The sequence below is a fragment of the Paroedura picta genome, chromosome 1, assembly GCF_049243985.1.
Source record: "Paroedura picta isolate Pp20150507F chromosome 1, Ppicta_v3.0, whole genome shotgun sequence".
NCBI lineage: Eukaryota > Metazoa > Chordata > Lepidosauria > Squamata > Gekkonidae > Paroedura > Paroedura picta.
In genome coordinates this window covers 44,188,564-44,216,511 of record NC_135369.1, presented here as the reverse complement: position 1 = coordinate 44,216,511, position 27,948 = coordinate 44,188,564, and the positions used below count along the sequence as shown (strand labels likewise).

Sequence of the window (27,948 nt, the reverse complement as noted above, 5' to 3'; positions counted from 1 at the left end):
TCATGGAGTCTAGTTGCTTGTCTGGGTGTTTTTTCGTCTGCTCAGAAGCAGCCCCACCAAAATCTTACCCAATCTGATCAGACTGCGAGCCCAAAAAGGCTTGAGATACCAGGTATCTGGAAACTCCTAGGGCTCAGACAAGATGAAGTCCACCATCTTGTTCTGAAGATAAATTTGCAGAGGAGAGAGAGGGAGTTGAATGCATCAATATCCATTTCATTTAACGGTTCAAAACCTGGCTCCCTGCTTTATTGTTGGTCTTTTAGAAAGGGGAAAACATCCTGGGTCGCAGCACTTCTCTCAATTTTGTATAAGATGTGCCACTCATTTCTGGTAGTGCTCTTTCATGGGCTGCCCTATCACTGCTGGGCCAGCCCCTGCTCAGCTGCTGCCAGTCCAGGGCACTAAGTCCAGCAGTGTCTGCTAAGTCACTAAAATTGGGGGGGTGGGGTAGGTGGGCTAAAGCTCACTTACTTTGGACACATCATGGGATCAAATTTGCCAGAAAAATCATTAATGCTCGGCATGATCAGCGGCAAAAGGAAACGTGGTCACCAAAGGATCTGCTGGCTCGACACGATCAAAGCCAATACAGGGATGACCATGAACCAATTAAAAGAAGCAGTTGGAGACAGGGGCGAATGGCAAAGACTTTCCTATAGAATCACCGAGGGTCGGACACGACTGAACAGATGACATCATCATTCCTCATAAGGAATCTTTTCAGAGGTTTGGAGGGGCTGTTTTTTTGAGCAAATTTCAGCAAAATTGCTGTGTAGCTGCTGGTACCTATCTTTTAAATAGCTTCCAAGTTTCAAGCAAATTGGACCAAGATGCCCAGTTCTTTGAGCCCCTGAACTAAATGCCCCCAACCATCTTCCATTGTTTCCTAGAGTGGGGATTCTATGCTTTCTCCAGGGCAAAGATCTGACAGCAAGCAAAGCATTCCCTGGCCCAATGCCTCTCAAAGCAAACGGAACCAACAAGCCCAAAGAACTAATTCAGAACCAGGGAATCCTAGAAGCAGCATGGGACAGTGTGACAAGCATAGCAGAACAAACATACAACCTGAGAATCCATGCCAATGTCAAATCAGAGAATCCTCTAATCCAAACAGAACAGGGATGCTGTGGGAAGCTCAGCAAAAGGAAAATCAGAGAATCCAGCCAAAACACATGACAAGCCTTTATTGAGCCCGTGGAAGACACAAAAACCCAGTAAAATTAAAGATAATCCTGGGATTCTTAATTGCTGACTCACAAATATTTCCATAAATATTTCCACAAATATTTCCTGAGCCCCCGGGGAGGGCAGTATATAAATATAATAGATATAAATAAATAATTTTTCAGGCTCCATTTCCAGATATCCCTGAAAATCCCAGATCCCAAATGAATCCAGAACATACCAATAGGGTAGTATTCAGATATTAATTCACATCAGATATATCCAAACCACATCTCTAGTTGTGGGTTGCACCATTGATGCTAATGGGATAAAGCAAGTCCTCCAATCCCTGTGATGTGGGCTTTTCAGGAAAAATATGAATGGGATATTTTTTTAAAGTTGAAATTTGAATAAATAATTTAATGATGTTTGGAAAATGTAAATAATGTTGCAAAAATAAGACAAATATTTTTGTCTGCAGGTCTGGCCAATGCACAACAGCTGGGGTTTGTCTATGCTTCATACATTTGCTTCCCACATTTAGCCCATCTGACATGACTGATTTGCAGCACAAGAGCCCTGACAGCTATAGATAAATAGACTGTATTTACATATGTGGGGAAGAAGCTTTTCCACAGGAAAATATAGCTCTAGAAAGTTTTCTTCCCCATATCACAGCATGTTTATAAGCTGACTGGAGCTTTAAGAAACAAGAAAACTCTCTGAAGGGCACCCAGTGACAAACCAGCGTGCTTTGCAGCGGTGATCTAGACTCCACTCTGTTCAAGCACTCAGAATCACTTATGTGCATAGAGGATGGTAGGATCATGTCCACTGGCCTTTCTCCTGGATGCTTGCACATACAGTCAAACAGCATTGAGTACATACAAGACTTTGTGCAAGCAATATGGACCCTGTGTGTGTGTGTTTTGCAGCATTCTTGGTACTGTATAGACTCATGGTATACAAATGATGTGTATGGGAATGGGAAAAGAACACTGCATGTACCTGCTAGTTTGTGAAGTTTTTCTCAATATGATGATATTTTTAGCCATTAACGTATTTATTTATTTATTTATTTATTTATTTATTTATTTATTTATTTATTTATTTATTTATTTATTTATTTATTTATTTATTTATACTGCCCTCCCCAGAGACTCAGGGCAGTTTCTTAGTGAATTTTGTACGAAAATCCCTTGTGCTGCTTTACTTTTTCTGATAATATTTTTAAATAAACAGTTTTTCTTTTAAAAACTCTGTTTTGCTAGAACTGGAACATCACCACTAAATTATTAATTGGGGATCTCTCTTCCGGCCAGTGTGTTTCATCCAGTCACAGTATCTTTATCTAGTTCTTACTAAATGTTAATCAATGTGTATAGTAAAGTCATTTTGAGCATTGTTTCATTTGCAAAAAGAAGAATTCCATATGTAATTCAGATAACTATCACTGTATTGTTGTCCATTTGAATACAGGCCATGAGGATATTTTTTGATGAAGCCCTCAGCTACCAACCCTATGATTTTGCACCACCTGAACTGTATATTCCATAATTGTAAATCTGCAGTGCTAGGAATTACAGATTAGCAGAAAAGCCCGTTGTACAAAATATACAACAGGCTCTAGGTTCCCCTGCTCCCGAGCAGCTCTAGTAAGACAACAGTGGGGCTACTTGGGGGTGGGGGTGAGGTCTGGCAGGGGCTTCCAGCCTCCTTCCTCCCTCACTCAGGCAGCTCTGCTGAGGCCTGGTGAGGCTACGGCAGGGTTGCTTGGGGTGGGGGCCACCTTACCTGACTGCCGCCTCTTCATGTGGCAGGAAGGCATAGGAGGAGGTAGTCGAGGATGGGGTGTCCACTGCCTGATTGGTGCTCCAAGGTGGGTGATTCCCCAGTGGCCCAATCAGGTAGGCAATGAGTCCTAACTCCTCCTACCAAATCCAGTCAGGCTTTATTTATGATCTTATTCCCCCTCCTCCAAACTTGGGCTGTATTAACCCAGGTTCTGGTAAGTGACTGTACACTTCAATGTTCCCCCAAGGAAAATAATCTTCTCCCTGCATGCAGGAAACCAGTGAGCGAGGGACAACAGCCCAGGAAGACGTTCTTTCTGACATGCACCATCTCTGCATGCAGGTAGTTGCACAGAGAACCATTCAAACATGCAACCCACAATAAACAGCCTAAATCAGTAATGCCAAGGGAAACCTCTATCATTTGTTTATCCTGAATGTATAAATTAGCCTTTAGACAGAGTCCCCCAAAGCAGTCTCTAATTACAACATGAGTGATCAAGAATGATTTCCTTGTGACCGCTCGCCTAGTCCCAGAATGGCATGAGAAATACCTCTCCTCTCCTGTGGGAGAATTCTTTTGCTTTGTGCCAGCTGTAGTTATTAGGAGTGCCGACTTCTAATCTGGCGGTCCGGATTTGATTCTGTGCTCCCCCACATGCAGCCAGCTGGGTGACCTTGGGCTCGCCACAGCACTGAAAAAGCTGATCGAGCAGTAATATCAGGTCTCTCTTAGCCTCACCCACCTTACAGGGTGTCTGTTGTGGGGAGAGGAAAGGGAAGGGGATTATAAGCCAGTTAGAGACTCCTTTGGGTAGAGAAAAGTGGCATATAAGAACCAAATCTCCTCCTTCTCCTCCTTCAAGGGACCAAGCCCTATGAAGATAGGTTGAGGGACTTGGGAATGTTCAGCCTGGAGAAAAGGAGGTTGAGAGGGGACATGATAGCCCTCTAAGTATTTGAAAGGTTGTCACTTGGAGGAGGGCAGGATGCTGTTTCTGCTGGCTGCAGAGGAGAGGACACGCAGTAATGGGTTTAAACTTCAAGTACAATGATATAGGCTAGATATCAGGAAAAAATTTTTCACAGTCAGAGTAGTTCAGCAGTGGAATAGGCTGCCTAAGGAGGTGGTGAGCTCCCCCTCACTGGAAGTCTTCAAGCAAAGGTTGGATACACACTTTTCTTGGATGCTTTAGGATGCTTAGGGCTAATCCTGCGTTGAGCAGGGGGTTGGACTAGATGGCCTGTATGGTCCCTTCCAACTCTATGATTCTATGATTCTATGATTCTTTTCTCCTTCCTGCAAGTCTTCTGGCTTGTGTAGATTTGAAGTCTGTCTCTCATTTTGTGTCAGGCACTAGGCCATAGTAGAGAAATCCTGCAAAGCCTAATATGCAGGGAGAGAAGGGCCTGCTCCTGCATCCTCTGGGAAAGATCACTCAATTGCTACTAGGATTAGCAGACATGGAGAAGCAGCAAGATGCACCACCTCTACATGTCTGGAAACCAAACCTTTCCCCCTCTGAGTCATGTCCAGAGGCCACAAATAATGGTTAGCTGCTGAGGCGAGTCACAATCTGAGGAACCCTGCCATTCTCCTATTTGTTCCTCTCAACTGTTTATGTTTGTGCCCTGCAAGGATATTTAGATGCCACAGAGGAGCTTGAGTAGCAAGTCTAGCAAATGACCTTTTTGGAAGAAAGTTCCAGATATAAAGCTATGTTGGTCAGCAGCAGTAGTATAAAAGCTTTAGCTGGAATAAATTTAATTAGTCTGTAAGGAGCCACTGCTAGATTCATGTTTTATTCTACCCAGAAGTCATTAATATCTTCAAGGGTACAGTAAATGCTGGCCTTTCCAGGATTTACTTCTGTTCACCTGAGATTTAAGTATTACTTTGAACGTAATCATTTTCAAAGTTGAAGGTCCTCATTAATGTTTGATGATTTAAAAAAAACAAATCCCTGTGATTATTATGTTATGTGTGAAATTAAAAGAACAGGAGGCTAAATATATTGGTATGTACCTGCTCACACAGCTCCAATGGGAGGTAAGTATTTGGAGACGGGGGGGGCAATATTTTGCTGATTTCCCCTCCCACTGCAGACTATTCCCCTTGCCCCCAGTGGTGTTCCAGAGGGTCTGTTGACTCCCAGGAACTAAACTTTTGGGTGGCAGTGAACTGCAGCAGGAGGGAAAGGCAGGAAGGTCCTGTTCCACAGAGTCTGCAGGGGGATGGATATACCCCACTTTCAAAGTAGTCTCCATAAGCATAGGATATCGCAAATAGGCCTTTAGTACTGCATTACGATCCAGCAAAATCTGCTCCAGTCGATCTTGGCCATGGAGTTAGAGCCAATCAGCTTTTTCACTGGTGAAAAAGGAACAAAGGGATCCTCTTTGTCCCGAATGGAGAAATGCCATGTGGGATGAGGGTAAAGGTAAGGAAGAGAATTGAGATTGGATAAAACAGCTGGTTGGACCCAACTCCATGTCTGAAACATTCTGGGTGAGTGTCTGGGCAATAGAGGATAGAGGATTTGGCCATCCCTGGTTTAACACTGAGAGGTGCTAAAAAGCAGCTAAGGCAAAATATTGCAAGACTATAATGCAACTGCACTCATCTTTTGTTAGTTTGTTACAGGTCTGGAAAAGAACAGCTGCCCTTGCTGTCTCAAAGTCTTCTGTTCTTTGGTGCACCTGAATTCCCCTCTTGACTTCCCCTCAGGTGTTTAGCAGGGACAGAGGGGGGTCCGGATTCGCAAGTGCTAAGTACAAATTATCAGCAGTGTTGTGGAGTCGGGATGAATGGCCTTTTTGTAACAATAACTTGAAGAGCATTCATTGTAGACGACAACCTGCGTTTTTCATTTACCCCCAGAAGAGCTTTGGTCTGTCTCCAACCATCCACCAAGAACCATAGTAAATAGTTCATAGCAGAAGTCAATAATTCAGACTGATTGGCAGGGTAACCTTAGCTTAGCATATTGTTTACTGCTTTTGGGATGAGACAGGAAATCTGGAAAAGGGGAGAAAGGAAGAAAACAGAGAGAGATAGAGAGGGGTTTTTGTTTTGTTTCTTCCTTTCCCAGCATGCATGGCCTGAATACCATGGCAGAAATGTGGCTGTTCTTAAGATAGCCGTGTATCAATGTGGCAATCAGGGGGAAATCTTCCTTGTAAAAAAGATCACATTGCTCATTGAAATTCAAAAAGCCTTCCGCATACATCCCCATCTTTAGTTTACTGGAGAGTTTCTCGTAAGTGTATCCTAATCCCTTAAGAAATGCAAGGCTGTGGGTTGCAAGTCCTAGGCCAGAAGGGCACAGATAGTTCATATTGATATTGATTTCTGCATTTGGTTCTTTTGTCCTTTCCCCCCACTGGCCTCTCTAATTGGCTGCCAGGGTCCCTTTGGAGATTGCTAATAGTGTGAAAGTGCATCTTCCCAAGATCTCACATTCAGCAGGAACCAAGAAAGACAAAAGGGAGGGTGAATAAAAAACCCTACAAGGAGACAAAACATCCTGGCATCAGTTCTAAAATGCACTTATTTTATTAGCTGCGCAAATGCCTTTTCCAGATGTTCGTTTGAATGGCTCCTGGATTTTCATTACATTTCCACAAGCCGACGGTGTTCACAAACCTGATTATCAGATTAATGATTTCAGTTGTAAAGAATGGAGTGATTAAAAAGCAAAACAGGTCTTGTTATCTTCAGTCACTTGCTGTGGTTCCAGAGCTCCATGTTTAATGTTGATAACAACAATTACGAATTGTCCGCTTAGATGGTCACTAGAAGTAGAAATGAATTGTTTTATGCCTCATAAAAATAGTAGCTCTTTGCCACAAAGAGAAGGGGGGGTTGTTTTTTGTTTTTAGCGTCTAGCTTTTTAAGGAATAGGGCAGGTAAGAGTAAGTAGGGACGGAGCTGTATTGGTCCACAGAAAACATTGCTTTTAATTGAGACCAACAAAAACACTGCGATGGGGTCTGTGAGCTTTCCACTCAGCAGAACTCTTCATCCGTCTGGCTATTTCGTACACTGTAGAACTGGAGCAATTTGAAATGGAAGATGAACTTTGTTGCGTGTTAGTGGTCTCCAAACATGCTTCTTGATGCTAAGGCTACATCACAAGCCAAGAAAACAGCCACCCTCCCTTAGAGTATAATCAAATGTTTCTCCAAAGCTAACCAGAATGCACAGATTCCTTCCATAGTTATGGCCTGAATGCGCATTGAACACTTGCACTTGCAAATAGCGCCTCCCCAAGTGCCATTTTGGATTAGGAAGGCTGCATAGAGAGCCCTTGTGGAATTTCTAAATTGAGTTCCCACAAGGAACTTGCAGTTGGTGCCTGAATGCAAGTCCCCTTTGGCAGTCACTTGGTAGGTATAATGTGTAGTTTGGCCCTCAGTCTGGATTTTGCCTTTGAGATGAAGCAAAGATTTTGCAGAAGAGTTAGGCTTGGCAAGAGGAAATTCAGCAAAGGCAGCAAGAGGGTGCTGCATGAGCTTTCTGATGGAATTTCAAGAATAATGGGCAGCAGGGGGAAATGGGCAGTAATTGATGAGACACCCCCCCCCCCAAGGTTCTGAGGTGGATTGGATTTGGAGGACCAGATTGGAAAGATAAGATCAGAAAGTTAGGCTACAGAGAGCTTTACTGGTAAGAGCTGAGGAGGACAGCGAGGGCCTGAGATTATGCATAACCCCGGTTGGGCATCACTGGAGGAGACACAGGATTCTAACCTAGCTGGGATGGGATAGATAAAGATGCAGGGAGCATGTCCTGCCCTCCTGGTGCCAAGATGGAGAAGAGAAGGAAGGCACCGTGTGAAAAGAAGGCATCAAGCTGGAAGGAAGTAAGGAAGATTCTCTGAGAGTATTTATTTATTTATATTTCTATACCACCGCTCTCAGCTTTTGCCGGCTCGCAGCAGTTCACAAACATATTATAAAACAATAAAAAAACATCCCTAGTTTTAAAAAACCCATAAAAATTCTAGAAATATTTATAACAACAATAATAAAATGGCAGTACAAACGTATAAAAAATTTCCCCCTCCCAAATGTCTAGTGGTTGGCAACAGTTGATATTTGTGGCCGAAGATGGTAGACATTTTACATATCAAAGGAATAGCATCAGAGCAGTAGAAGGAAAGAATAATCAGGGTGGTGGTGGGTTCTCCATCTTTGGAAATTTTTAAACAGAGGCTAGATAGCCATCTGACGGAGAGGCTGATTCTGTGAAGGCAAAGGGGTGGCAGGTTACAGTAGATGAGCGATTGGGATGTGAGTGTCCTGCATAGTGCAGGGGGTTGGACTAGATGACCCATGATGTCCCTTCCAACTCTATGATTCCAGGGTCCTGGTCTATCTCTCTTTCTGACTCTCTGAAGTTCCCCTTTGGAGTCTTGAGGCTAAAAGACACTGCAAAGTTTTTCACTTCCAACACCATTGCCCTACTGATTCCCCTGTTCCCTCTTCCCATTGGCCCCAAGGCCTGCCCTTCAAGCAGAGCCCACTGCCCTTGGCTACTTTCCCTGACAGATTCCTTCCCATTCTTGCCTCATCTCTGACTCTTGACATCTGCTGGGCCCGCCTTGCCTGTAACAAGACCATCTCCTGATGCTCATGTTCATTCTTTGGTAGGCATAGCATGGTGGGGTCTCTATCTTGGTGAGGATCGGTGCTCAGAAGTTGGGCCCTGGCCTCAAGATCTCATGAGTTCCTCCCAATGCCTGTCCTAGTTTTTCTGGCAAGCACTGCTGTTCTGCAGATATTGGCAGGGCTGTGAACAAGAATAAAATCACAAGTGTATAAAAACAAGGCCAAGGCTGATGGTACAGAATAGGTAAAGTTATTTATTTTATTACTCGGGTTTTTTTTAAACCTACTAAGACAATTCCCAATGTGTTTTGCCCATAAAAGGGATCTTCAGAGGAATCATCCTGTTTGTCTTCTGATGTACCTTTAATCTATTTTGCTGAATCGTTGGAAGACAAACAAGTTGATTGCTTTGACAGGAATTGGGAATACTTTTTAGTAGTTTTTTTTAAAACTGAGTAATAAAATAGCTTTACATATTTTTGTACCATCAACCTTTGCTTTGGTTTTACACAGTGGTACTCTGAGTAAGAGTCAAAGGGAAGATGTGCACAGAAGCTTTTAATGTGAATTTTAATGTTCTTTTAATGTAATTTATCATAACCAGTAAAAACCTTATGATCCTTCCGATGATGTGCCCAGCCTCTTATTGGCCCTCACTGGGGGACATGCCCCTAATAGGTTGATGACACTCTTCCACTGAGAGCCAATAAAAGGGTCTTCACCATCCTATCTTCTGTATTGCTTCCTAGCACATGCCATGAGAAGGAAGAACCAGCAGGAGGTAAGTTGGGGAGTTGGGAATGGCTGTGTAGCCATGCTCCACTGTGCTCTGCCACAGCCGTGCCACCCTCCCCAGTTTCATGGCCACCAGGATAGTGAGGAAAGCTGTCCAGGCATGCTCTGCAATAGCTGCACCACACTCCCCAGGCATCCTAGATGCTGGGATAACTGGGGAGGGTGTCTGGCCATGTTCCCATGCTATCCTGTGCATCCCACCTCACTGGCAGGCCTGGCCTGGTCTTCAGGAGCCTTTCCACCTTCCCTCTGCCTTTCTACAGTTAGCTTCCTACTAGTTTGTTTATATTTTTAATTATGTGACTTTATGGTGTTTTTATTTTTAAATGTTATCTTGACTTGGTAAGGAGAAAGGAGGATGTATAAAGATAAAGCTGGCGTCTGCCTTAATCTCTTCCAACCCCCTCTATGCCTTCTGCCGATGCGCTAACCCAGTGGTCCCCAACCCTTTTATCACCGGGAACCACTCAATGCCGGGGACCACTCAACGCCTTTTACTGAGGCCCAGTAGGGGGGGTAGTTTACTCCTCTACTCTCAACCACTGCCCTAACGCTGTCTGATTGCTATGGTAATCCCTTCAAAATCCCTTCAAAATAACATACAGACACGCCACAACAATGAACATAAGGAACATTTTATTTTCATGGAAATTTTAACTCATGACAATGACAAATCAAAGGGAACCCTGAGCTTGTTTCTCTGCAATGAGATAGTCCCATCCGAAGTGTGTTGTAAAGGGCCAGGGGGGATGAAGTAAAGGGCCAGGGGGGGGGGGAGAAGGCGTCCTTCGGGGCCCACCTCCAATTAGTCGAAGGACCACATGTGGTCCGCAGCCCACAGGTTGGGGATTGCTACGCTAACCCATCATCAGCCTCCAGCATCCACTCAGGCTTCTCTTGCCTTAGCCGTCTCTGCCCAGGTAAAGTTGAGCATCTGGTCATTGAGACTGCTCTGAAAGACCATTGGCTTGCAAGCCTGGGAATGGCATCGACTCCAGACAGACCACAGATGGTCACAGAGTATAAGGTTGCAGTAGTCACATAATGGGCGCTGAATGCCATGTGACTTTGAGATTTTGAGCTGAGAGTATGATAGGGGGATTAAACAGAAATTGACTAAAGAGAAACAACCTGCCTGAAGAAAGATGGTACATAGGAATATCACAAACACCAATATCACGAACACCTGACAGTGTAGTGTTGACTCTCCTCACAAGAGATTCCCCCTGTGAGGTAGGTGGGGCTGAGGGAATGCTGAGAGAAATGTGATTGGTCCAAGGTCACCAAACTGGCTGCATGTGGAGGAATGGGGAGTCCAACTGGATTCTCCAGATTAGAGGCCACTGCTCTTAACCACTATACCATGCTGGTTCTCAAAGACAACCAGCTGGGACCTTGTAAGGAATCTTTTTGGGGAGGGATAGAAATCTCTCCCCTCCGGAATTCTGTAAACTCAGGAGTTTAAGTGGCCTGATTTTCACCCAAACATCCTCTTGGTTAAACTGATACATTATTTTGCCAATACATTTTCTGGAGTATATTTGGTCCTCGTTGTCAAAGCCCCCTTGTTCCACAAGAAGGCTTTGGGTGAAGGACAAGAGCAAAATGCACAACACTGGAGAGTGAATTCTCACTGCCCAAAGTAATAAGCCACCCCCACCTCTTCTAAGCTAACCCTCAGCTAAGTGACCAAGGGATCGAGTCTCCAAACTACCCTAGAATATTTATTCAGGCTTTAGTTCAGTGACCCAGATGTTACCTGGTCAGACTGAAAGTACAGAGTACAGATAGAACTCCAGAACCCCAAATCCAAGAAGCGGGTATTCTTGTTCCCAAAGCCCAACTTACAGTCAGAAGGAAAGAAGGCCTGCAAGGGTCAAATAAGAATGAATGGTTTTACTTTATGCCAGACAACCTGCAGCTGGCCTGATTCTTTTCAGCCACTTAGGGGTGTTGTTAGGTCATGTGACCATAGGAAGATGCCTTATACCAGCTCAGAAATCCTTGAAATGTTCTTCTGGCTTTGAGAAACCCCAGAAGCTGTGTGATGATGCAGAATATGGTTGGGAAGCCAAGCTGTGTGCATGTCTACCCAGGGCCCCTCCCCTTCCCACCCCCTCCAGACCCATCAGTGATCATTTTGGAAAGGGACCATATATGGTCATATCACCTGATAAATTCATTAACTCCCACCCATTTGGGACACCCATCCATGGGTGTCAAGAAACCCCAGGGTTTCACAAAACCCTGGTTGAGAAAACCTTGCTTACACTGAAGCAGATCATCCATCTATCGAAGTCTACTTAGCCTGCCAATGGCTCTCCAAGGTCTCAAGTTGAAGTCTTTCATACCACCTGCTACCTGATCATTTTAGCTGGAGATGCCAGGGTTTGAAATGAGGACCTTCTGCATGCCAAGCAAAATCTCTCTCCCTGATATACAGCCCCTCTGCAGTTGACATGTCTTCCCAATCAAGCAACTTACTCATGCCCAAAGGTCCTTGTGCTAATGAGATGGAGGTGGGTGTGAAATTCCTTATAGCTGTTTGGCCTTGAAGTTCATAGGCCTTGTGATACCACTTACACCTGTGCCTGACTCCATCTCATCCTTATCTCTCTGGAAATTGCAAGCAATCATGATATTAAGTTCCCAGAGTAGAGTCTTCAGTAACTTGACTAGGCCCAAGAACCCGAACTAAAATTTGAAAGACCAAGAAATGTCTAGACAAGGCTAGTTTCTTAACATCCAGCAGGCTAATTTTTGAGGGTTTCACTTTTGTTTTGCTAATTTATAAAGTCATATTTTCCTGCATATGTGCGGAATCTCCCTGGTAAATAAAGACCACTATTTTTTGTAGGTGTCCCCATTATATTGCTGCCCTCACTGACATAGAGGCTAGCTAGTATATTATTAGGTTAGGTAAATGTTTACCTACAGAAAAATTGCAGATTGTTTTTAGGTTAACCAAGATTAGCTGGAAAGGCACAGCTTACCAGCCACCCTTGGAACAAAATAAAAACAGACTGTTACCCTGCTTGCAGGTATCCATGGGGCTCTGGGAGCAGAGCTGCTGGGGCCATCCCAGGAGGCTTATTCTCATGGCTCCAAAGATGGCTGAAAAGGCAAGAATGTCCTACACCTCTCCATTCATTTTTAGTGCTCTGGTAGCATGCCTGCTAGAACGAAGAATCTGCAAGGACTCAAGGGGGTGGGGAAATCTTCTTTCTCAATCCCTGTTGTTGCCCTCCTGCCCTCTTTCTCACAACCCCCTCACTGAGATCCAGCGTCAGTCCCAAAGGTAGTGGTACAGTTTCCTGGCCAGCATTAGTGACTGGAAATCTGCAACAAGGAGAATCGGCACTTTGTACTGCCGTTCTTCTCACCTCAGGGGCTGCGATTGCATGGGGTTGCATGGCAACTTCAAAATGGCAAGTGAGATCTAGTTCATCATGATCATGGGAACTTTTCTTCTGCATTCAGCTTTGTGTGGTTTAAACCCCCCTTTCATTTAATTTTTTTTTAGCATTTTCTGCACAAACAGCTCCCAGTTTTGTATCTTAATGTACACTCTGGGATCAAATTAGGTATGTAGATATTATTATTTATTTATTTATTTTATTTATCATACTTTTATACCGCCCTCCCCGGAGGCTCAGGGCGGTTTACATTATAACAGAGAACCATACATAAAACAGTCTGTAGAACATGTACACCAATAACCAACAATTGCAACCAAACACGACACAGTATAACAATAAACAATCATAACACAAACAGGTCCAGGGCTTGTTGATGGGATTCTGAGGGGGGTGGCTTATTGATTGAATTCTGAGGGGGGGTGGGGGGGAGCAGGGGCCCTTGGTCGCTGTAGATTACATCTGGTCTCGGCCAAATGCCTGGTGGAGGAGCTCCTTTTTGCAGGCCCTGCGGAACTGTTTAAGCTCCGTCAGGGCCCTGATCTCCTCTGGGAGCTCGTTCCACCAGGTAGGGGCCAGAACAGAGAATGCTCTGGCCCTGGTCGAGACCAGACGGACTTCTTTAGGGCCAGGGATCCTTAGCTGATTGGAGGCAGTAGAGCGTAGAGCTCTTTTGGGGGCATAGGCGGGGAGGCGGTCCCTCAGGTACACTGGGCCCTGACCGCGTATGGCCTTGAAGGTAATTACCAGAACCTTTAGTCTGATCCGGAATTCAACTGGTAACCATTGCAGCTGATGGAGAATAGGCCGGATATGGGACCTCCATGGTGTTGCCGTGAGGATCCTGGCTGCTGCATTTTGAACTAGTTGTAGTTTCCGGGTCAGGGCTAAGGGCAGGCCTGTGTAGAGCGAGTTACAAAAGTCCAGTCTAGAGGTGACCGTCGCATGGATCACTGTGGCTAGGTGTTCCGGGGCCAGGTAGGGCGCTAGTAGTTTGGCTTGGCGGAGATGGTAGAATGCCAGCCGCGCTACCTTTGTGATCTGGGCCTCCATTGTCAGGGAGGCGTCCAGAATCACGCCTAGGTTCCTGGCAGAGTGAGCCGTAGAGAGCTGCACGCCATCCAGGGTAGGCAGGCGCGCTTCCTCGCATGGGCCCTTCCTACCTAGCCACAGGACCTCCGTCTTTGAAGGATTGAGCTTCAGACGACTCTACTTGAGCCATCTCGTCACTGCTTCCAGGCAGCTGGCTATTGCTTCTGGGGGAGAGTCAGGGCGGCCATCCATCAGGAGGAAGAGCTGGGTGTCATCTGCATATTGATGGCAACCCAGCCCAAACATCCGTACCAGCTGTGCGAGAGGGCACATGAAGATGTTGAATAGGATAGGAGAGAGGACCGCTCCTTGTGGGACTCCACATTAGATGATTGATTATATCACGTAAAAAAAAGTGTGCATATAGTGGAACCTTCTAAGTCCAGTGACATTTTATTCACATTATACGCTTTCATGTGCAAGTACATTTCTTCAGATAGCTTATCTTAAGAAGTGTGCTTACACATTAAAACTTATATCCCTTATAAAACTTGGTTGGTCTTAAAGGTGTCCCTGGACTCAAACTTTGTTGTCCTGCTTCAGACCAATACGGCTACTCACTTGAATCTATCCTGTAAGAGAGTATGTGGAAAAGAATGGTAAGCTATCGGGAATGGGAAATAGGGCCTCCTTCATGAGGTCATATTTCCCTAGGGAACCTCCACATTCAGAAGCAGTAAACTCCTGAATCCCAGAACCAGGAGGCAACATCAGGGGAATGTCTCAGCCTCTATACCTTCTTGTTGGCCATCTAGATCAGGGGTAGTCAAACTGCGGCCCTCCAGATGTCCATGCACTGGCAGGGGCTCATGGGAATCGTAGTGGATGGACATCTGGAGGGCCGCAGTTTGACGACCCCTGATCTGAAGGAACGGTAGTGTGTGAGACAGAACTAGATGGACCATTGGTGTGATCCAGCAGGGCTTTTCTTACAGTCTTATCCCATCCCACTTCCTCCTGATCTCCAAACCTGTTCTCTCCTTGCTTCAGCCTCTGGAGTGACAGGAGCAGAGCAGACTGCAGCCACAAACTGGCTTTCAACAATACACATTTTAGCAAAGTAACAAAATAATAATGCAACAGACCCTCCCCCCTCACACACAGACAGACACACACACACTCCCTCTTGAAAAAGATAATGCGCTACAACAAGGAGGACATTATGGGCTGGTTCTGATTCCACCGGCACAGTTCATGCAGGGTCACAGTTTGCAAGCCACTGGTTAAAAACCAAGAGGTTTGGCTAAACCCAGGTTTTACATTACCTGCCAAAAGGGAGGGACAGTTGTGTGGCCAAGGACTTTTGCAGCTGGCTCAGATGTTCCCAGTTCTCTCCCCTGCTTGGCCTCTGGCCAAGAGTAGGCTTTAAGTTACCTGGTCTTGTTATGAAGGACATTCTAGTGGGATGGTCTTTGGAAGCAGAGGTCCCAGAAATCCTCCCCAAACCAGTGACTTGAAAGCTCTGAATAGGAAGCAAACAACCTTTGTGTTTGTGTTTCCCCTGCTAATCAAACTCAATGTCTTACTTCAGCCACTACAAATTCCAAAAGGTGGCTGTTTCATTCTGCAGCAGTGAAAACAAAAGAGCTTCATGGCTTCTACTTTGAGATGTCACAAGCATCTTTGTTTCTGTGGCCACTAGAGGGCATTGTCACTGTTTTGTTGATAAATGAAAACCAAGAAACCTTCTGTTTTCACCCCAAAGATATACAGTTGGAAACATAACTTATAGAAGATTATTTTATTTATTGGAGCATTTATGCATTGCTTTTCTCCCTGAAGGCATGAACAGTGGCATACAGAAAACCCTAAACTATAAAATGGTTTAAACAAATAAAACAATTGGAAGAAGGCACAAGTATGTCTGGGTTGGTCCTGGCAACTGCAGGTCCCAAGCTGTAAGCCATGGGCCAAGAGCACTTTGTCTCCTGCCCTTTGGATTGTCCCTTAAGTCCTGCACAAGCTAAGTACCTGCAAAGAAAGAAGAAGAAATTCCGTCCAGGTGGAACTCAGCTGCTGCTAGCAAGCCAGTGAGGTCTTTGCTTCCTTGTTTGTCCCATTGCTGCTTCTGGAAAGTGCTTAACGTTGGTGCTAGACTCCATGGGATTCTGTCAACTACCCTTCCCTCTAGCCCAGACCCCTTTTGCCAATGACACCTGCCCCTCCCTAGTACCAAAGAGATTGTGGGGAAGAGATTTGGCTCTAAGAAAGCTTTCTCACTTCCAAGTAAATATTTATTGCTGCCCACTTGTAGCTATATACTGTGAATATATAGTGAAGTGTCCATCAATCAAATTGTAATAAAATATGAATGTGCATGAAAATAAATTGGGTGATGATAGGATGGGTGGATGTGTGCAAGAATTTTTAGCTGTCTCTTTCCCTTTCTCAAGTTCTCGGGACCTTCACCTCTTTCTGTTGCCGCATTTTCCTTCCTGCTTCCTTTGCCTGATCAATGTCTGCAGCTGTTTAGAATGTGATAGACTGTTTCTGTTTCCCATATTTGTGGCAAGGCTCACAGGATGCAGAAGTCTTCTGACAGGTGAGGAGATTGATGCCACACCACTGTAGCTTTGGCTTCTAATCAAAGCATGGTAAGACTTTCCTCTTTATCAGGCTATCCACTTTTACCTAGTGTACACGGCTCCCCGTATCTTCACAACAACTAACCCATCAACTTTTTATTATTTATTTGTCCTCAAGTCCAGGCTGACCCCTAGAGAGAGAGGTTCAAAAGTGGTTTGCCATTGCCTCCATCAGTCTAGCAATGACCCTTAGTGGTCTTCTATCCTACACCTCTAAATACTAATCAAGGTGGCCTCTGCTTAGTGAAAATAAAAATGCAAATTGATAAAAACAGCAACTAAAACATTGGTCAGGAAGGAGGAGAATGCCAAACAAAACAAAAAGGTCTTCACTCTCTGGCAGTAGATGGACCCAGAAGGGGACAGACCGATCTCCCTGTGGAGATTGTTTCACAGCTTTAGTGCCTGGCCGAGGAGACCTTCCTGCAGTTAGCCACCCCCTAACCTCAGAAGGCAGGGGCGCTCTAAACAGGGCCACCTAACATTACCATAGTGATTGGCTGAGCTCATAGGGGTACATAGGCTGTTTTTCAGGTATGTTAGCCCCAAGCCATATAGGGCTTTGAAAGCCAAAACTGACACCATGAATGGTGCCCAGAAATAAACTGGGAACCAGTGTAGATGGAACAAGACTGGAGCGATATGGACCCTAGGAGTCACTGCAGTCAACATTGTGATACCACCAGGGCAGCAGCACAGTGGCCAGATCTTTTCTGCCCAGGAAAGGCTGCAGCTAATTAATCAGTTGGAGTTAATAAAAGGCACCCCTGGCCACAATTTCCACCCCATTATCCACCAGTCAAACTGCATAAAAGAGCTTTCCAAAGCTACAGGTCTGTACCTTCAAGGAGAGTGCAATCCCATCCAGAGCAGGCAACACCTTAAATTCCAGGTTGGACCTTTTGCCATCAGGAGCACCTTTATTTTGTTGGGATTAAGCTTTGGTTTGTTTGCCCATACCTGCTTCTAAACTGTTTACAGGCACCAGTTCATTGTTTCTACAGCCTCCCTGAGATCATTTTATTTACTTATTTAGTTAGTTTTACATTTATATCCTGCATTTCCCTAGAGGCTCATCTGGAAGTATGAGACAGAGCTTAGTGGTATCTGCATAACAGTGAAAACCCAACCCAGATCTCTGGATAACCTCAGCCGTTGGTTTCATGTAGATCAGGGTTTTGTGAAACTCTGGGGTTTCTTGATGGCCCTGGAAGAGTTTCCTGAATGGGTGAAAGTAAGTTTTTAATATATATATTTTTAATTTGTTAGGCATTTGATATAACCATATATGGTCATGTCAACCCACCCACCACCTCCCAACATGGCCAGTAATGAGCCTGGAGGAGGTGGGAAGGGAGGGGCCCTGGATGGGCATGTACACAGTAGGGTTGTGCGATTCTGCCGCTTTGGCGGCCGTTCCCGCTGGGTGCAGCCAGCGCCGTGCCGCGAGGGGGAGGGTGGTGCCGGCTGTCACGCCGCTGCCGGCACCGCCCTCCCCCCCCACAGTGCGGCACTGTCTGCGCCCGTCGGGAACGGCTGTCGAAGCAGCAGAATCGCACAACCCTAGTACACAGCTATGCTTCCCAACCATATTCTGCATGATCATACCACTTCTGGGGGTTCTTAAAACTTGAAGAATATTTCAGGGGTTTCTTAACAGTAGAAAGGTTGAGAAAAGATGATGTTAAAGAGCATAAGGAGCAAGATGGAACCTTGACTGACACCATAGGCCAAGAGCTCCAGTTTACTAATTCCACCTTCTGAAATCTGCTCTTCAGATAGGATTGGAAGTGCTGCAGAACATGGCCTCCCAATCTTAGCCCAGATAGGTGGCCCAGAGGGACACCATGACTGGTGATATCAAAAGCTACCAAGAGTGTTGTAAGTGGCCGGAAACAACTGGAGTTCTGTGACCCTTGTGATGGTGGCACATGGTAATCTCCACTAATTTTGGTCCTGCAATGTGGCAGTGGCCCAGATCTGACCACTTGGCTCCACTTACTCCAGGGCTATGTTTAATGTCTCTGTCTGCCCCTGTGATGATGCTTATCTCCAGGTGTGAAGAGCTTTACCTGCTGATTCCAAGGGCAAGGCTCGGCTGGTTTTTCTTTCCTTTTCCTGCTCAGAGAGCAGATCTAATAGTTGTCACAATCTGACACAAATTTCCATTGAATTAAGTTGACTGCCAAGGCCTAACCAGTGGTCACAAAGTCCTCGGGCAGTGTCTGGATCCACCATGAAGTCTTTCCATCAGGTGGGTGTTGCAAGTTCCTCACTGGTATACAGGGGCCCAAACTGAATGGGGACCATGATATGCAGGAAGAAGGGCTTAAATTTCCCCCCACATAATTTCCCCAACCTGAAATGGCCCCAGTGCGAATACTATAAGCTTTATTGCAGAATCATAACAAATTTGTATGCAAAGCCTTGGATGCAAAGTATAATTCAAAGACAAAACTACATGTAAAATGGACTGTCATCAATTTGACTTAAAGTCGCAGTCCAAAGCAGTGTGTGAGATACCCCACAGGTGCAACTATGCATGTGAGGCTCCTTGTTCCAAAGTATCCTATTGTGCTTATCAGCCTCCAACTCAGGCACTGAAAACTGAGAGTGAGAAAAACGTGTCCACATAGGAATACTCATGTGTGCTTTCAGAGCTTTCTGGATTCTAACCTAAGTTTTCAGCTGGAGCAGGAATCGAGTTGCCACCTCGAAACATCTAGGCTGAGCATTCTGCCTCTCCTGCTGCAGGAATTTAGCCAGGATGTAAGATAAGGTGTAGAAGCCTAAGAGCTCTTGGCTCTTGGCCTGTGGAACTCAAACTGTAGCCTTATCATGGTAGACTCCCAACACAGGATGTTCCATCTACTTTGTCTTTTTAATACTATATTTATGTTAAAAAATTGTGAGATACAATTCAGTACTAACTGAATGAACCTCCATGTAGTCTGTACCTGGGGCCCCTCTACAAGGTAAATAGCAGCCTAGATGCACTGAGCTTGGAAAGATGGGGCAGGGGGAAGATTTAAGGCTGTCTCCCTCATGGCATGGTCTGGATGTGAGTCAGGCCCCCATTGTTACCAAAAATAGACCTGTCTCTTGAATTTATGATGGGGGAATTAGCAATTCTAGGAGACAAATAAGCAACACAAGAGGCAGCAAAGAGCAAGATACTCCACCTACATATATGAAGAGAGGAATCTTAGACAGAGGCAGTACTAAAAATTAATTAAAAGGATTTTTATTGAAAACAAATGAAAATGATCCCTAACAACATACAATTTAAATCAACCATACACATGAAAGTAAAGGGATGACTGGGTATGATAGAGGAATTATATTTTGGGTCAATAAGAGGAATATCTACCATCTAATGCGCAGAGGGAGGGGTTCCAGAAGAGCAGCCTGCCAAAAAGCTGGATTTCACACAACGGACAGCCAAACACGAGAATGGAGATGGCTTCTCTCTGTTAGCGTTTTCTAGTGAATTTTGTACCTTAGCGGCTAGGGTCAAAGCATGAAAATCCTAAGACGAAGACTTGATGTAATCAATGAAGCAATGTCAAAGAAATGGAAGTTTGTTAATGGACAAACCACACCTTGATAAATAAACTTTTAATGGGCTATTAGGGGAACCTGCGGAGCTGATTAAAAACTCCAGTTGAGTCCTTGGGAGTGGACTACATCTGCATTCTGGCAGCAATGTTGAGTCCAGGTGTTGCAGACCCTCTGTTAACGGGATTTTGATCTACCAGTAATCAAATATGGGAGGAAGTTGCTTGAAGGATTACTTCAACAGGAAGAGATGTTAGATTGACACCATACAGGGTAGTTAGTTATATCAGCCACTGATACTTGTGTTGTCCTATTCCTTTGTTCCGGTTGTCCTGGAGTGGGGGAACAACATACTACCTAGCCCTTTTGTGCAGATAATGTCACCCCTGGGCCAGCCAGGAAATCTCTTGCTGGAGACCTGGCCCCTCATGGAGCCTGTTTTTGGCTTACTTGTGGCATGCAAAGTGTTATGGGTGGCTTTGCTTGACCTGACCTATCGTACAGTGTAGTGAACCAGAAATAAAATGGAGGATGGAAGCCGCTTTCCTCTTTACCTGGGGTGTATCACCATGTACTGGGGAATTTTGTTCCCAGCAAGGAGCTCCCAGATCCTGTATCCTTGAAAGTCCCTGTGATGGACGTGTAGATATCCGAATGATTTTGTAACATATACTAATGTGCTGAAGCATGCTTGATTTTGTGGTCTATAAGTATTAATTTTAAAATAGATTTATTTTAAAAAGGAGATAATATAACATATCACAGATGAATATATTTTTAAATCCAAGGTTGAATTATTTTTTAAAAACCTTGTTTTCAAAAATGTTATCAGTTACCTCTCCTGAATTGTTTCAGACTTATTTAAATAGCACACAGAGAGGGGCTTGACCATGAAAAACAAGAACCGTTTACCTGCCCTTTTAGGACTGCTAGCTATTTTCTTTCAGGGCTTTTCTCTCTGAGAGAGGTGGAATCTGACAGGTGTGTATTGTTCCCTCCCAGGGGTGCAGTGACCAATTGATTCGCAGAGTGATTATTGGAGCCCTGTGAGGAAAAAGAGCAGCCAGTGCTGCCTCGCAAATAGTTTTGTTTAAGAACATGTTTGCTTTTCATCATGCAGGTGCCTTTGGGCTTCAGGAAACGAATCTACAGAAGGGTGTAAAAGTGCTGTGCATTCTGAGTAAAGTAGGCAGAAGCCATCCCAGAAAAGTGGCATGCAAATGCAAACAGGTGAATTGCACTTGAATGCCCTTTACACAAGCAGGTTCTGTGCTCAGTTTGAGTATGCACCCGTGCACGCACGCACGCACGCACACCAGGTTTCCTTGAGCACTAGCCAAATTGGCCACAATATAGCTTGCCAGCGCTGGTGTAAAGTTTCATTTACTAACATATTGAAATGATTATGAAGAAGGGACATTCTCCTTTTTCCTTTGGAGCGGGAAGCCAGAGAAAGAGTGTGGCAGATTAAGGGAATCCTGACAGTCTCTCCAACCCTTTGGCAGCTTTGTGGTTGTCACATGCAGATTTACAGTGGAGGCCTAACCTTCATGATGTCTGTGGAGGTTTCACCATCAGACTCGGGAAACTCAAGATCCCAAGTTTAAGTAGCTGCATGAATCTTCCTGTGGTGACCTTAAAGGCCTGAATGGCCCCAGATGGCACAGTGGGAGGCGGACCTGTGGCTGCTGTGATTTAGAGTTGCGCAACAGAAGGCACTGGAGCCCACGGAGATTTACAGCCCTAACCAGGGCTTGTTCTTGACATATATAAAAAGGTCACTGCTTCCATTGCTTCGGAGGCGCCTCGCATCATTCATAGAAATAAAGCACCTTGCTGAAACAAGCCAAAGCTACCTCTTTAAGAACTGATGCGCAAGTATGGAACAAAGCAGGGTGCTGCTGGCATCATAAACTGGCAGGGTGAGAATTTCTAGCAACATGTAATTCTAGGAGCCAGCATGGAGTAGTGGTCAAGAGCGGCGGCTTCTAACCTGAAGAGCCAGGCTTGATTCCCTACTCCTCCACATGCAGCCAGCTGGGGGACTATGGGCCACTCAGTCCTGTTACAGCTGTACAGATCAGTTCTGTCAGAGCTCTCTCAGCCTCACCTCCCTCACAGGGTGTCTGTTGTGGGGAGAGGAAAGGGAAGGCGATTGTAAGCCGCTTTGAGACTCCTGGTAGAGAAAAGTGTCACATAAGAACCAACTCTTCTTCTTCGAGGACACAGTGGTGGGAGTAAGTTTAGAACACACATTTTGTCCCTGCTCTGCATCTTCCATGCATCCAGTTTTCCCCCAGTCTGGCATCAGAGGAAACCATAAATTGGGAGTTACATCATATCCCTAAGGCAATGTTGGCTATCTAGTTGCCTCTTAGGTGACAGGATAACTTCAGGGTTCAGATCCACAAATTCTAGGTGGGTGGTGGTAGAGGGGATTAGACCAATCTCTCAGGAGAAGGAATTCAGTGCCTTGACTGAGAAAGCCATTCTTGGGTTGCCACTAGGAATGGGAAAACATTTTAGCAGCCAGTGGGAGAAAAACATTGAACAAAAATGCTGCCAGTGACATCAGTCCTCTCTAGGAACCTATGGTGTTATAGAATTTCCAGGAATCCCTAGAGAGGAGTGACATTACTTCCTGGCTTTCCTGGATGTGATGTCGCACTGTTAACCAAAAGGCCTTCACTTCATTTCCCCCTCTAGAAGCCAATCAGTTGCCAGGAATGACATGGCAACCTTTGTTGCCACCTATCTCGTCTCAGATTTTGAGGGCACCCAAAGAGTGGGTGAGAGGGGCAAACACTGAGCTAGGTCTTTCCAGCCACGACTGTTGAGTTAATAATGGGGAATTGATATGGAAAATGAAATGTGAGAAGCAGAAAGCGGAATAACTGGACTAGAATAACTGGACTTAATATCTGCTGGCCTGCAAGGCTGCCCCTTAAAGCAAGACTGAACAAATGCAAAAGCTGTATGAAAATTGTTCCAGAGCTTTGGTGCCATAGCTACTGTGGAAGCCACAATCTTCTTGGATAATAAGAGGCACTTCCTAAATGGATTTAAGTCTACTGGGATTTAAAGCAGCTGTGTAACAGCATGCAGTGTTTGCTTCCTACAATCTGTAGGAAATTTATGTCTAGAGATATGGTACACGTTAGCCAGGAAGTTGGTCTCAGACCATTCTTCTAATTGCAATATGACAACTGAATGGTGCTATTCATTTTTTCAGCAAAGTCTGATTTTAGGGTTAATTCAAAATGAAAAGTGATAGAGGGGGATCTCCAAATGAAATGCCTCTTAAAAACCTTTAAAGCTACTAGATGATCTTAGAAAAGCCAGAACATTCACAAGAAAAGTGAAATTATGCTGCAAAGCCTACAGGCTGTTTGCTTTTGATATACTGTCACTGTGGGAAATGATGGTCAGAAAGCAAAACCACCAGAACTGCAGGTGCATTGGGGCTTGGGTCTGTACAAGTAAGCATAAAAATGTCAGTGCTCATATGGCTGAGCATATAGCAATTTATTGTCCAAAGAAAACAGCATCCACATAATTTGCCAGGTATCTGTTTTGCTTCTTGGATGACATCAGTATCTTGTGTTCCCTTTGGAATTGCAAAATCAAAGGATTTAAGCAAGGCTAATGTGTCTTCAGTGTTAACCCATATATATATATTTTCACAGATATTAGGAAATTACATGCAACTGGGATGGCCAAAATCTGTAAATTTAAGAACTGCAAACCAAAATCTTCATGTGACATAGTGCCACCAAACATCAGGCCCCCCTCCGCATTGCTACGTTGTTGTTAAGTGCGAAGTCATGTCCGACCCATCGCAACCCCCTGGACAATGATCCTCCAGGCCTTCCTGACCTCTACCATTCCCCGGAGTCCATTTAAGTTTGCACCTACTGCTTCAGTGACTACATCCAGCCACCTCATTCTCTGCTGTGCCCTTCTTCTTTTGCCCTCAATCGCTCCCAGCATTAGGCTCTTCTCTAGGGAGTCCTTCCTTCTCATGAGGTGGCCAAAGTATTTAAGTTTAATCTTCAGGATCTGGCCTTTTAAGGTGCAGTCATGGCTGATCTCCTCTAGGACTGACCGGTTTGTTCGCCTTGCAGTCCAAGGGACTCGCAAGAATATTCTCCAGCACCAGAGTTCAGGTGCTATCTTATCACCCCCCAAACCCTTTGACCTACTGTTTACCAGCCTCTGCTGTTCCTCATTTCCCTCTCTCCCCAACAATCTTCCCTTCACACGTTCTAAGGCTACTTCTCCCTTTCTCAGTATTGCTCTCCTGCTCTTCTGTCTCATCTTCTGCAAAAGTTCCTGTATTCATTATCTGGCAAAATTCCCCTCTTCTTGGGTATCTGCTTCCCAGTCTTCTCCACCTACTAGTTTGTCTTCCCCATTTAGACTTCCTGTTTGTTCCTTGTTTCAATCAATCCATTGTTATCTCCAGCACTGCCCTCCGTCCATCTGAATTGGCGGCTCTGCAGTGCACATGAGAGCAGGCCAACAGCTTCTTCTTTGGCATGTCCCATAGCTAGAGTCTCTGATTCGAGACCATGAATATCTTAGGTAAAGGTAAAGGTATCCCCTGTGCAAGCACCAGGTCATGTCTGACCTTTGGGGTGACGCCCTCCAGCGTTTTCATGGCAGACTCAATACAGGGGGGCCTTGCCAGTGCCTTCCCCAGTCATTACCGTTTTACCCCCCAGCAGCAAGCTGGGTACTCATTTTACCCACCTCGGAAGGATGGAAGGCTGAGTCAACCTTGAGCTGGCTGCTGGGATCGAACTCCCTACCACATGGACAAACAGCTTCAGACAGCATTTCTGCCGCTTACCACTCTGTACCACAAGAGGCTCTACAAAAAGCACTACATAGTAGAGGGAACTGTGTATCACTAGCAGAGATATATAACAGAGTTTCAAAAGGGACTGGGTAAAAGAGAGTGAAATGGGGCAGGCAAAACAGGCTTTTAAATGTATTGCTGAATGCACAGGGTGCCCAAAATCACCATATTGCCCTTTGTTTGTTGTATGTCAGTGGCAGCCTCCCTAACTTCATCAGCCAAGCATTCTGTTTGTTTTCTTTTAATTACATCATGTGACTTTTCTAGCATATTAAGGTAATCAATCTCATATTATTTTCTGTTTCTTCCCAGATTCAACTTTACCTATGCTTTAAGTTGGTGTTTAAGTTTAAAGTCCATCACCTTCCGCAAAAGCACATGGGCAACGTTGAAAAAGATTGTCCCTAGGTAAACTGAACATTTCTGTCTGTTGTTTTGCTGAGTGTCGAAGGAACACTCCTGACTTCTCTTTTGACCTCTCATCTGGGTTTAAAAATAATGCCTATGGTTTGCAGAAGAATGTGTCCCTGGCACCAGATCCTCCCCTTCCCCCTTCCTTGCCTCGACATGGGCTGATACGTTGAGTAATCCGGAGAGGCTGTACCTGTCGTGGAGGGGAGCGGGAGCCTCCTCGTGTCCTTCCCTTGAACTTTGGCACCCCTTGCGAAACTGGCCGGTGATGTCACCCTCAGCTGAACTGAGTTGGACAAATTTACCTAAAATAACTTTTGAAATTCAAGATAACTTTGCAGCCAAGGTAATGCCTAGTTTCTCATTTTTTATTATTATTATTATTATTATTATTATTATTATTATTATTATTATTATTATTATTATTATTATTATTATACTTTCACAAAGAGCAGGTATGCTGGATTCTTCCCTCCCCCTAGAGAGAACCTCACTACTTATTAATAATAGCCCTACAGTAATCACCCTTTAAGGGCCCAGATTCGTAATCAACTTGAAGTCATGTCTGCCAATTCAAAATTGGCAAAGCAGGGAAGAACAAAGTTATCACATCAGCAAGGCTAAACAGATTATTCCTCACAGAGTGACAGGTGGTAATGACTGATAATGCATGATAATAGCTTGTAAAGACTGACGTTATGAACTGAGCAAATCTTGTGGCACAGTACCGGGAATGCTGGGTGAAGTATTTACAACAGCCTGGGTGGATACTACCTGCTGGCAGAGACAGGAGAGCTCTTGTCCTCTTATTGAACTTTGGCAACACTTGTATAACTTGTCCTTCCAGTGATGTCATGATCCACCAAACTGCACCGAGCACTCTGGATTCTAAAGCCCTTATCTGAGAAAAGTTCTACATGCATTGGTCACCGCTTTCCTGTATGGCCTTTGGTTATGATAAGGTGGAGAGTTAAGATGTTGTTTTGTTAAGGTACATTAAGCATACACAGATAAATCGGAGAGGTTTGGAATTTTTGTTCTGTCATCTTTGGTGCTTACGTGTAAAAATATTAAGGCTGTAGCATTACTTCTGTTTGGTAAATTCTTGTTAATCAGCATGATTGATTTTTTTTTTAAAGCATGAATTTTTAAAAAGTATTTCCTGGTTTACCATTGGTTAAGTGAGGAGAATCAGGTCTACTATTTTTCCCCTCTTCCTCAGCAAATTCTAGTTTGTTCCATAGACACATTTAAACCATAGATTTAAGTGGGTAGCCGTGTTGGTTGGCACAACAAAAATTGAGTCCAATAGCACCTTTAAGACCAACAAAGATTTATTCAAGGCATGAGCTTGTCATAGTGTCCAAAGTATGCCATATTATGCCATATGATAATTCTTTGCTAAAACAGTTAATCAGTCCTTTTGAGTTCAGTTGTGGTTCACAGAAACATTGGAGAAGTAAAACTGCCCATGTTAGTAACTAATGGCAGACACTTTCCCATTTGTGAAAAGAAATAATTAAAAGAGACTAGTTGCTTGCCCCATCTATGTCCACCGAAGTGTGGAAGCAAGTGACAAGCTGTGCTGGCAAGTTATCTTGTCCTGAGCCCAAAGAGTTAGATTCAAAATTATATTACATATTACCGACATCACATTAAAGTCACATTGTCCCAAATAAAATAAAATAAAAAGAAGAGGGCATTGTAAGGAAGAGCTGAATTAGGTTAACATATGTCATGAGATTAAAAAAAAACTATGTCCTTGTTGAGTCCAGGATATGCCATTGTTTTGAGTGTTGTAAGAACTTGCATTTAGTGATTTCTTTTCACAACTGGGAAAGTGTCTGCCATTAATTATATTAATTATATTATATCTGTACTCTCTTGATTCTTGCTCCATTTTGTCTGAGGAAGTGTGCCTGCATATGAAAGCTCATACCTTGAATAAATCTTTGTTGGTCTTAAAGGTACCATTGGACTCATCCTGGAAATGCTGTGAAACATGGGTTGATTTAGGAGGTGGTAGTGACTCACCACCTTTATACATTTTGTAGCATTCCTAAAACTTACTTGTCACACCAAAAATGGAAACTTGTGCTTGTCTCACAATGTAAAGAAAATGGGAATGTCAATCAACCACAAATTTTCCCCATAAAGTGCTTCAGGTGGAATATTAATAGATACTAGGTGATATCCTGCTACACTTTTGAAAGAGTACTTCATTAGTTGCACACTTAATGGAAGGAATGGAAGGATCAAGTTCCTTGCTGGTATCGCAACTGCTTATCTTCACTACCAGAAGAAGGTAGCAAGTTATCTTCTTCCACCAGCCAGGACAAGGCAGCAGTGGCCCAGCCAGAGGTTTGGTCTAGCTGGGGGTGTCTCCATGCAGAGGAACGCAATGGCTAGAGTTGTCCTCTATTAACTGCTCGTTTGATCACTGACACAGGCAGTTTTGTTTCTCCTTGTGTTTTTGAAAACTACAACTGAATTCCAACAGGGGATTGATTGGCTGTTTTGACAAAGAATTATCATTGGCTGTATTTGGTTGTGTGACACAGTCTAATAATATAACAGACTTAATTTTTGCTATATATTCCCTGTCATGTAAGGAGTTCATAGTCCGAGGAAGAGTACTTGCACTTGAAAGCTCATGC

General features: G+C 44.4%; 1 protein-coding gene across 5 annotated transcripts in view; it reads left to right on the top strand.

The window, feature by feature from the left end:
• LOC143836597 (uncharacterized) overlaps positions 1–27,948 on the top strand; it is a 301,478-nt gene that overhangs the window by 30,653 nt on the left and 242,877 nt on the right. For 3 of the 5 annotated variants that reach the window (XR_013230664.1, XR_013230676.1, XM_077336230.1), the window contains exon 2: positions 25,193–25,288. The exons of 1 other annotated variant lie outside the window; for it this stretch is intronic. The gene's annotated coding sequence lies outside the window, so the exon portion shown is untranslated. Of the gene's footprint in view, positions 1–25,192; positions 25,289–25,395; positions 25,638–27,948 lie in introns of all 5 variants that reach the window. One more of the 5 variants, XM_077336204.1, reaches the window with a different exon arrangement.